General features: G+C 29.6%; 1 protein-coding gene across 2 annotated transcripts in view; it reads right to left on the bottom strand.

Annotated features, from left to right (window-relative positions):
• Nucleotides 1-7,000, bottom strand: part of LOC148282922 (xibalbin-1-like) — a 220,861-nt gene extending 213,861 nt beyond the window's left edge. For both annotated transcript variants that reach the window (XM_088224296.1, XM_088224297.1), the window contains exon 1: nucleotides 6,766-7,000. The gene's annotated coding sequence lies outside the window, so the exon portion shown is untranslated. The remainder of the gene's footprint in view (nucleotides 1-6,765) is intronic.
• Nucleotides 7,001-12,287: the final 5,287 nt, after the last annotated feature.

The following is a 12,287-nucleotide window of genomic DNA, read 5'->3' as shown; positions in this document are numbered from 1 at the left end:
TGCAAATAATAAGAACCCGCTGACGAGCCGTATGTATGCAACTCAGCAGGACTTTAATTTAAGACTATTTTGTAAATATAAAAAAAAAAAGTTTTATTAGTTATTATTCTACTTAATTTTACTTCGAAATAAAGTAGAATTATAATTCAATAGACTTGTTTTATTTTGGATACATTACCAAATTAAGTTTTATTAGTGTCCTGGTGAAAAGACGGGACGTCTAAGTTGTTAGATGTAAATATATTACTTAGTTAAACATTATCTGTCCGAAAAAGAATTTTCTAAATAATAAGAAACGCCCCTGTTTATTGATGCAATTTTTATTTTCTTGAGCTCTTTTGGGTGGAATTAGGAATTTAATCAGAACTCCCTCCCAGTTCTCAATTATCAACAGACTGAAAGTATAGCTGCCAAAATTCTAAATTTTAATTTTTTATTGCAGGCACACTTTTTAGTCTTAGAAACAATTAACAGGATATAAATAGATTATGCTTAGGTTTAATATAGATTATGCTTCATTGAACGATAGGTTTGGATTAAGTTCCGAAAATGAGCATTGTCGCATCAACATTGCCTTGGAAAACGCGTAGTAGAGTAAAAAAGACTAACTGTCTATGCTGGCTTACCGCGAATTCAAAACTGTATGTCACACCCTTTTACGCTGCTTCACATTTACTGACCGCTGCATGTAAAACATTTTTTCCCACCAAATACAAGATCAGTAAAATTTGACATTAAATTTGGCAGATAATCATTTTTTTTCGTTCATTGAGGGAGGTAGTATTTTATTTTATTTTATTTAATGACTATAAATTATGTTTTTGGGATTTTTCATTTCAATAATACATTTTTTAAATATTTATGAAGGTTAAATAAACACAGAAATACAAAATAAATGAAAAATAATAAATAATTAAAGAGTGTTTCGTAATAATCTAAAGAATAAATTTTTTAAATGAACTTTTTCAAAAAAAAACCGTATCTGTCAAATACAAAACGTAGAAGAATTTACTAACTACTAATTACTAACTCTAACTCACTCTTTACTGGTGACATCACCTACAAGTAAAATTGACTAACTGTTACTTAGTCAATTCTTTGGATCTTAAATGTACTAATAAAAGTGATTATGTGTGTTGGTCAGTTTTACTTGTCAAAAATCTGTGAGCTTCTATCAAATGGTCACATATTTTACAAATTAAATTATTTTTAGAGTGTCGGATCGACTTGGCATTTTTACCAGTCAAGCATTAGTCGAAAATCTCAGATTCGTCGTTTTTGCAAATGGTCACTTTTGCTTGTATAACCAAGATATATTAGATAACTTTAATAATAACTTTCATGTAAATCCTATTCTACCTCAGTATCTCTACTATGTTTTATGTACTCATAGTGTTAGGGGTTTTGACGGAGATTGGAAAAATAATTGAATTCTTTAACAACAGTCTAACTTTGATCTTTTTGCTCCTGCGAGGGGTATGTTACGACATTTTATGGTGTGCTCTATTTCACCTCTAGGAAACCTAAATGGACATTTTTTTAACTATTTATGGAGTTTTTGTGGGTTCTATTGGATACAATATGGATCTAATGACATCAAAAAAGAATTTTAAGTTTTTAAAACGATAACTTTTAAAAAAAAATTATAACTTTTGATACTGCAAAAAACATATTTAACATACAAAACAAAGTAAAATACACAGTAAAAAGAAAAATCATCAGTTAAAGATGCTAAATATATATATATATTTATATATAAATGTATATATATAGTAAAGAAACATAGTAAGAACAGAGTAAAAAGTAATGAGGATCTTCTTAAATTTTGCAAAAAAATTATTTCATAAAATTAGTAATTAATTAATTAATTATGGATAACTTATATAGCGCCATTTTCGTAATGAAATACCTCAAGGGTGCTTTACATGGTGATTTTATTGTTAAGTTAATTTAATTGAAGCTTTTAAATTTGTAATTTAATAAAAATAATTTATTTTATTGTCACGTGCTACGGATTTATTCAAATGATTTAGAGAACAAGTGGGTTTTAAGTTTTTTCCGAAACATCACTTCACTTTCACAGCCTCGCACCTCTGCTGGGAGAGCATTCCATGCCATAGGGCCTGCGACCGCAAATGCGCGTTCACCAAATTTAGTGCGCTGTTTGCGTAGAGGTATAATAACTTTTCCTCTCGCCGTAGACGTAGCTGATCTAAACGTGAGACGCCTGTCTGTCTGATAAATTTGAATTTGAAATTGAATTACAAGCTCATATAGATTCTTGTTCAAATTCAAACATAGAATTAAATCAATGTTATTGTCCTATTTTAGATGTTATAAAAAATCAATCATAAATCTTTAGGATTTAGTGTTGATTGTAAATTTAGTTGGGGTGTTCGTATTGATGGAATCTGTTAAGGAAACGGCTTAAAGTCATTTTTGAAATCAAAAGCAGACTACCTTTCAAAACGTTAAGATATATATATGAGGGTATTGGGAGCAAATTTAGAAATCTCCACCACAATTTAAAAAATCGACGCGCGACGCCACCCCGCGCCGCACCGATTCGAGCATAGTATTTTGACACTAAACATAATGATTCTTCTTCTTACGGTTCCTCTCCCCGATGGAGGTTGGAAATCGTCATTGCGATTCTTACTTTATTGGCAGCTGCCCTGAACAAGGACTGAGTGCTGCAATGGAACCAGTAGCGCAAGTTCTTAAGCCAAGAGATGCGCCTTCTATCTGCACTGCGTCTCCCTTCAATCCTTCCCTGTAGAATGACTTGTAAAATTTTATATTTTTTGCCTCTCTTTATGGTCTTCAGTCCCTCTTTATCTTTTTCCACCTGTCGGAGAACATCATCGTTTCGGACTCTATCTACCCAGGAGATTTTTAATATCCTCATGTAGCACCATATTTCAAAGGCTCCGATCTTTTTTGAAGTGTTTTGGGTGAGTGTCCACGTTTCGACGCCGTAAAAAAGTACTGAGAAGACGTAACGTCAAGTAATGCGCATTCGGAGGTCTAAATTAAAGTCTCTACTGCAAAGAAGGTCACGCATCGTGAAAAAGCAGTCTCGCGCCACCTCTATTCTGACTTTGATCTCTTGCGAGTGATCCCATTTATCATTCAGCCAGCATCCTAAATATTTAAATTGATGAAATTGCTCAATAAACTGCGCTCTAATTTTTTAAAGTCTTTGGGAAAGTTTGTGGCTTAATAAACATAATTATAAGAATTATTTATTGAAGAAGTAAAAACACTAAATTAATAATTGATTACAATAACATAATTTATAATATGTTACTAAAATACCTAATAAACGCTTTTCTGCCGCACTGAAACCGGAACTAAAATGCTAGTTCATTAACAGCCAAAAATTTAATGAATTGTGCAACCGACTCTATGTAGTACGAACATTGTAGTTAACAAACCAAATTGTAAGTTTATTCGATAATTAAAACAAAATGTTCACAATTATATTTCGATAAGGAGCAAGTTCTGGCTAGCGGCTAGGACAAGCAGTGCGTACCCTGGCGTACCCCTGGCTACGGCCCTATATGGACAGTAATAAAAAAATCTTCCACCAGCTGTATTTTTTTCTGAACATGTATATGTACGTGTCACTAGTTATTATTTATTGCTCCAAAAAATGTAAATAAATAAATAAGACCCTTGCATTTTTAGAAAGCCACTACATTGCTATATTCGACAGGACCCTTAAAAGAGCCTCGGATAGTAGTGAGAAGCTCCATTCGGTATTTTAAAAAGAACAAAATCACAAAATATGTTCACAAAAAACAATATTGTAAAAACAATACATTAATTCGATAAATTATCTGAATGTATTTTTAGTACACGTTCGTATGAAGGGTGTGCCCTTTGAACATCTGGAACACAGCATTGAAATTTAATATCTATGAACTTAACATCAAAGCAATTAATTTAATTATTTCCTGAGAGATAGGAATAGTAAAAATATTTTCACATGAGTTTTTAATTCAATTTATTTGATCAACAAATGTAAATAATATTACTGGTCTTCGGTTAATCATGTTTTGGTATTTGTTAGAAATTTTATTTTTGAATGAATATTCTTAGTTTTGGTGGCAAATTTATGTTTAAAAAAAAATCGAAATTCGATCTCTCAGGCGAATGTGTAGTAAAACTATGTACGATACATGCACAAATGTTGAGATCCGTACATAACGTAAGGCTGAGACAAGCATTATCGACAAAATCAAGAAAAGAGCTCTGCGCTGGTTTGGACATGTAGAACGAATGGACAGCGAGAGAACGGCTAAGAATATTTACAATGCAAATGTTGATGGATGCAGGAATAGAGGAAGACCGAGAAAGACATGGCATGACCAAATCCAACAAATACTTGAAGATAGACATGTCAAAAGTCGGAATAATCGGCGTGCGTGCGTGAGAAGATGTATGAATGTAGAGGAAGCGAGATATGTATTAAAAGGTAGAGTGCTGTGGCGTTCTATCCTCTCTGCCTACCCTTACGGGGAAACGGCGTGATGGTTTGTTTGTTTGTATAATAATAATAAATAAATGTATCTGAAGCCTGTAATTGTCCACGACATTGGTTCAATTAGGCATAAAATAAACATTCACATTCTATAACTTTTTCACAATATTTTTAATAATTCTACTTCGCCTGTTTATCTGAGAGAACTCTCCCAAACTCTGTAAAAAAATGGGCTATTTTTTGGTTCTAGTAAAGAGAAAATCCTTTTAGTACCCTTTCACCGATCTAATTTTTTTGGGTCATCTTTCACTGTGGTAGCTGCTCAATTGTAGAATAATCTGCTCACTAAGGTCAGAACTATCCCTTTTTTATTTACATTTGAATCAATATTGAAATGTCACTTTGTGAATATCTGAGTTTTTCCTTTCTCCTCTTTTTCTTCCCGACCCCACTCCTCTTCTCATAATAGAGAGTAGATTTATAGTTAATTTTAGTTCGTTAAATAAAATAATAGGTTTTTTTTTTAATATACTTAGAAAACGTCCATATACCTATTTCTTATTTTCTATAACTGAACGGTTTGCGTAGGTAGGAAGAAATTGTCTTAAGGCAATATGCCCGCCGTTATATGCATATGTATATAAAGTGCTAAATAAATAAATTAATAAGGTACATTAAATTAGTTTCCTCGTATTAATAATTTATATTTTACGCCAATGCGTAAATTATATTGCAAAGTAAGTTTCCTGAGACCGGTAAACACTTTTCCAATTTCGAAAAAAATCGGAGAACTGTAAATCACTTTTTTTATTCAAACGAGAAATGTGTAAATAAAAAAACATAAATTGTTTTTATGATTTTTTTTAGAAAAATAAACGATTTGATATTTTTTTTTGTTTTACATTTTTTTTTTGGTATATGGTATTTTTTATATTAATGCAAGCAATGAGAAAGTTAAGTTATTTTATGTTTAAAAATTTATTTGTTAATAGACTATCAAAGTAAGCCAATTATTTAAAAAATAAAATTATCAGTGAGGTAATTCCATTAGCAAAAATGCCCCCAAAAATATTAATATTAATAAAAATATTTAGGTAAATCATAAGAACGCACATATTTATTTGTCTTAAAATAAAAAAAAAAAATAGCCTTAGTATCGAGTTACATTAAAAATGTACTCTTTAGAAATAATTTAAAAAGTATTTTAAAACGATTCGTCGTTAAATATATATAACCATATGGGTATTTTTAAATAAAGTTTTTAATATAAACGACTTAAAAAATATTAAGAAATTTTAAAAACCGTACGACCCCGTTTTATAATTATTTTTTGTTTTAAAATATATATTTTTTTAAAATATTCATACGAAATTCTTTTTTCACAAAATAGTGGTTAGTGTCTAAAAAATAATAATATCATCCTTTCAAATAATCATATTTATTTTTATAGCTTGAATTGAAAAAAAACAAGAATTTACATACTTTTTATCGATTATTCTAAGCATTAACAAATTATTATTTCATTTTATATAAATCCACAAAATTATTTTTCCACGTGTTTTTGTTAAAATCTTTTATTTTATATCAATTATTTTTTAATTCACCAACGAGTAAGTTTTTGGAAATACATGTCGGTTTGTTAATCGAATACTAAACGAAATCGAATACTTATGTTTTTATAAGATCGAATATGAATACGGTATTTTTTTATATTTATTTATTGCTACATTATTTATTTTTTTACAATAAATGTTACAAATACAAAATACGCTATCACGTAAATGAAAAAATCCCTCATAAGCATAACTCGTGTTTTGGTATACATGAAAAAACGGACTACTGGATGAATACGCCAGATATAAAAAAGTATCTTTATTAGAACATAATAAATGTTTGTTAATATTTTGATTTTTTAAAGTGCACACTTTATATTTAAAAAATGAATTTATTTGCATCTCCATTTCTTTATTTATAATTTTAATAAAAAAAAAATTAAAGTATTTTCAAATAGTTCATTGCCATTATATATTATATTGTTATCCTTAAGGAACGGGTTTGAATAGTTTTGGAGCTATGCAAAATAAGTGTCTGCACAAGTCTTGATTTACAATATGGAATTTCTATACACTATTCATTCTTTGGCTAGATCCTATACATTTCGAGAAAAAATACACTCTCAGACACTGTTAGCAAAAAATATTCATGTATTTTTAACTCTATATATATTTTTTAAACATAAAGAAATAAATAAACGCAAAAAGAACAATAAAAAGTCTTACCTTCAAATCGTAACGGCCTCTTCCGGTTTAAAAACTTCCGGGCGCTTTAAAATCGCGTCTAAAACTCAACAAACTGTAAAAAAATTGAACGGAAACTTTTCAGATACCAGTTCGTATTAATTATTGTTTAATCTCGAACGGAAAGTAATCGAAAAGAAAACAGACTGCAGTATTTTAGTAAGAGTTCCCTATGAGGGTGGCGTGAAAAACTGCTCCCAGGAGTTGCCGTGGAGAGAATCGGCTTCCCAATGGCTTGAAATGGGCGGTTTCAGTCCTTTCATAGTTTTCAGGAGGCTGCGCGCGCATCCCACGCAAACTGTTGCATCACAGCTTGACAAGAAAATTCCCAGCATATGGAAAAAATACAGAAATAATTCCATGAATACAAGACAAAAAATCTTCTATTCAATTGTCTGCGTTTATATTCTGTGTACAGGCGAATAAATAATACAATTCTGTTTGTGAAATTGAATAAGAAACCTAGATGAGTGCTTTCGGCTCAATGGCTACTATCAGATAAAAAACCTGAAAAACGAAATTGAGTTGAGATAAGTCTGACTCCCAAAATCACTCGCAAACGAGTGGAGGCGTATAAAAAAAAAAAAAAAAAAGTCTGACTCCCAGCTTGTTGGGTAGTGGTAGGTGCATTCGCTTATCATTCTTAGATACCTGGTTTCGATTCCTGGAAGAGTGAACGTAAAATATTGATTTTTAAGATGGTTCTACATTGTAATATTTCTTTTTTTTTTGTTTATTTACAATATACATAAAGGTAAAACAGAGTATTTTAAAAATAAAGGATGTACATAGCAATGAAATACATATTAATAATAAAAATAGTAAACAAAAAATCCCACAAAGGCATGGCCTGTTCGTGGGTTTACAAGAAAATGTCAATGAATTTTTGCTCCTATTATAAATAGACAGGTATAATATGTTTGTGTAATATAAAAAAAAGAAAAGAAAATATTATGTAAAGATTCTAAGGTATTGTATTTCCTTTATGGTAATTAAAAAAGGAAATAAAAAATATAAAAAAACATTAAAATATTCCTTATTATTAAAGGGAAAAAAAAATCATAGAAAAAAAGTGTTCATATCTTTAGTTCGTATCCAAGATTGTGCGTGTTTTTTAAAAGAAGAAAAACTTTGAAAGTTTGGAATTAATGAAATATTATCAGAGTTTTTTTTTTTTTAATTTTGGGCCTTTGAAATATGCATGTTTCTGTGCGAGCCTCATTTTACAATGTGGTATTTCTAACACACGATCTCTTCCATTATTCCCATACTGTCACCATAAGCGTAAAAATTACCTTGTCTTACATCTAAATTATCTAGATTATTTATAATTAGAGTATCAATGCAGTGCTTTATATACCGCCGGGTGTGTTTAAATAAACAATGATGAATTTAATTTAATTACAGGTTTGTTCGTACAGCGGGTACTGTAATTTGGGGTGAATAAGGACGATCACCTGAAAAAATATTGAAATCATGTTACTCCATTTTGGCAACATTTCATGACTCGATTTATGTTTTGTTTTTAAAATGTACCATTATTTTCTGTTTTTCTTTATATATCCAATATTTTTATTTTTTTCTCATGTACTCATATATTCTAAATTATATAAGCTCTAATAAATAAATAACTTTAACAGTGTAAGTCACTCTCCAAGCACAAGAGTTAGTCTATTTTATTGGAGAGTTACAGCTATAAAATTTACTAAATGTATAAAAAAAGATTTGTATAAAACAAAAAAAACATTTACCATTTAAGACATTTATTATATGTTTTTTTTTTAAATACGATACATTTTCACATGTGAAAATACTGTGAACAATTTTTTACAAAACTAAATTTATGAAGGGAGTGGTCATTGCAATTTAACGGGTAAAGTTTAACACAACATGATCGGTTATAAATCTATTAAATATTGAATTTTAAAAATAATTTTACATTATTTCAAAGGAAGAAATTATAATGTGGGTTTTTTTTTGTTTTTTTGGAAAAAAAATAATTGAAAAATTAAATATACAGATTTAACAGCTAGGTATAACTAACTTTCTTTTGGGGTTAAAAGAGACAAGATATAGGGTGAGCTAGAACGAATTGTGTGGCAAATATATATGAATTTGCAAAGATCCGGTCTTTATGGGCCATTGAATAAAAATTATAATTCGTATATTTAAACGATTTATATTTTTTTCCAGTTTTGTTTTATTTTAATATCACAAGCCATTTTCACCTTCAAATGTTTGTTATTATATTTAGAAAAATAATGCAATTACTTCTTAGATTATTCGTTTCCAAATTCAGTAAAAATCAGTTTTATTTTTTATCCAGAAAACTATGGAATTAATAAAATATATGTCTACTGTCTCCATTCGTCCCGCAACTTGTCCCTGTTTACCCACTGTAAGGTAAATAGGGACAGAGTTCATTGTTTAATTTTCTTTGTGCTTAATAATCAAATGTAATTTTGATGAATAAAAATATAAAGAAGAATCATCGATTTATATATGATAGAAAAACATCTTTCCCAATCCACCGTATTACGGTACTTTGCGAAAAAAAAATTTCCACCACAACAGTAGTTCAATCACAAATAATTATCGACGTGCTTAAAAACATGCTAAGCATTTGAGCTATCACAATGAACAATAATGAACATGTTTAAGCTATTGCAGTCATAAGTCAAGGCGTGTTTAATTTTTTAATTCAACGCTCGTGTCGGTTTGTTTTTTGTTTTCCTCATAAATAGATACAGTTCATTGACGAAAAATCGGCGTTTACTATAAAAAATAATACAATATATTGCAATTGTAAAATAGTAAAGAGTATCTAATACAAAAAAGTGAAAATAAAATTATAATTACTATGGCGACTACTTTTCATGACATTTAGCTTGCCAACCGCTGGCTAAATGCAATAATTAGCATGATAAAAAAAATAAAAATAACAAGTAAAAGTAACAGTTTAAGAATGCTTTTTTTTCCATATTTACACCGGTGAAATTCAAATATGGGATTGCGCAGCAGGATTATACGTCGCAAAACGTAAATATTTTGACATTTAATATTATAAAATTGTTAACATTATATTATTAATATTATAAGAGAATATTATAAGATCAAGTGCCGAAATTTAACTATTTATTATAAAATAATTTCTGTATGATATAGTGCTACCTATCTGTGTTCATTTAAAAATACAAATGATACCTTTTTTCCTGTTTCACGTAAAATTACTCGAATATCAAAAATAATTCACAAGTTTATCTGACATCTTAATCAAAGCAAAATAATAATAATCAAAAATTTTAGGCGGGAAACATGCGTAATAACAAACAAAATTAAAAAGAAGCAGATAAATTCCTTGGTACCTACACTCTACACTACGTAGATGCGTTTCTATCTTCGTTTAGATTTCTAATTGTCCATGCGCTCTGTAGCTGCAAGACGTTCTGTTATCTAGCTCATATATATCATAATTGTAATATATCATAATTGGAAACGAGGAACTAGAATCCCAACCTTCCATGCGCTCTGTATGTTGGGATATTTATTAATTGTACAGCGCCCCTGAGATGATTTTCACAAAAATGGCGCTATATAAATTATCCAAACATTATTGTTATTATTATTATTAAGTGTTCTCAGATGTTTTATTTATTTGACGCCTTATATACATATACAATAAATATACATATAATGGCGAGCATATTGCCTTAAGGCAATTTCTTCCTACCTACCGTTGTATTGTGATCGCGAACACGATAAACGACCATGCTGAGAACTTGTTATCACGTCGCTTATTAGCGCGCCGATAGTTATTTGTGATTAAGCTACAGGCCAGGAGGCCCAATTGAATGTTGTTATGCAAAAAGCAGCCAGCCATAGAAAAGTGAAACTGAGATTATAGCACCTTTGTGAAAAGAGTGAATAAACAAATCTCCACAACAGTTGGATCGTGTTTGTCTTAAACAAATGATAAACAAGGAATATATTAGTTTTTTTTACATAACAAACAAGAATTTAATTACGTATTTGACCAGTTTTGATGATTTTTTAATTCGTTAAGATTTTCTAGTGCTGTGAGTGTTTTCTGCAAATTGAGAAATGCCATTTTTGTGAAGAACACCTTTTTCAAAAGGTGATTAAAACTATTTTTTGTATGAAAGCGGTCTGGCTGTTTTCAGCAGAACATATATAATTAATCTTACTGCACCCGACAACATCAATATCTAATTTTTCAAAATTATTGACTGGCTGCTTTCTGCATAACTACGTTGAATTATAGTGATGATTTACATGATGGCTTGAGAGAAATCACATTTAATTTTTTTTGTTCTCACCGAGAATCGAACCGAAAACTTCCGTTTGTGAGTCAAGGGTCTTGACCACTGCACCACGGAGGCCACCCGTATTAAAAGTAACACAGTTTAAATGCAGTTTACAAGACACTTCAAGCCTGTTGTTATGGCTTGTTTTTAACTATGGTACTACTAATTAACATATTATATGAGAGCGAGAAATCAATATATTTTGTAAAACAAGGGCATTAAATAATATTATTATTTATTTTATTTAGTTCTATGATTAACATAGTCTAATATATATTTACAACACAATATTTACATCTTTACTTATTCTAACATTATCACTATTATACACTTAATATCCTAATTTATAATATTCACTGTTTCATATGTTCATTTTCATTAATTATATTCACTATTTAAACTATATACTACCTAATATTTTTCACATATATAATTTTTACATTTAATTTTAAATATATTTTAATTTATTTAATTTTTTATGCTTTTTGGCATTTCCTCAAATAATTGTATTCCCTTGTACATAAGGCAGTTCTGGGACATTGCTTTTGATTTCTTTTCCAGTCTTATATTTTTAGATCCTCTTGTTGCATAGTAATGAAAGAACTCATTATTTTTTAATTTATTTTGAAAATATCTCGGAACTATTCCTTTAATAATTTTGTTTATTTCATTGGCAAAATTGAATTTGATTCTTTGATCAACTGTCATGATATCTAGAAGTTGAATCATTTTCTTAACTTTTGTTCGTCTATAACATAGTAGGAACATCAAAGTAAAATAATATAAATGTCAGTGGTTAACGCTAAGTGGTAATGTAAAAAAAAGGTTGGCGAGCGGATTGTTTGTATCTGTATCGATTTTTTGTATACCCAAGTCAACAAAGGTTATTTCTATAGCCACCTAAAATAACACGGTTTTTGGTGTAAGTATTTCTTGATACGAAATCTATCAAAACACTGTTTGGCATACGCCTTCCAAACTTTTATTTTTTCAATATGACTGATTTGTGCACTAAAATAATATTATTATTCAGGAGTTATGTAAAGACTCATTTTGACTTAAAGCAGTCAGAGGCGGGACGGCACTTTAAGCAACAACCCCCAGATATAATCCATGAGAATATTTATTATATAAATAAAAGACAAGTAATACTTTCATTCACAAATTTGAAATATCCAG

The sequence above is a fragment of the Micrasema longulum genome, unplaced genomic scaffold (genome assembly GCF_059751315.1).
Source record: "Micrasema longulum isolate JH-2025_06_02 unplaced genomic scaffold, ASM5975131v1 h1tg000278l, whole genome shotgun sequence".
Taxonomy (NCBI): domain Eukaryota; kingdom Metazoa; phylum Arthropoda; class Insecta; order Trichoptera; family Brachycentridae; genus Micrasema; species Micrasema longulum.
Note: the sequence above shows the minus strand (reverse complement) of the source record. Positions and strands in the feature narration are given on the sequence as shown.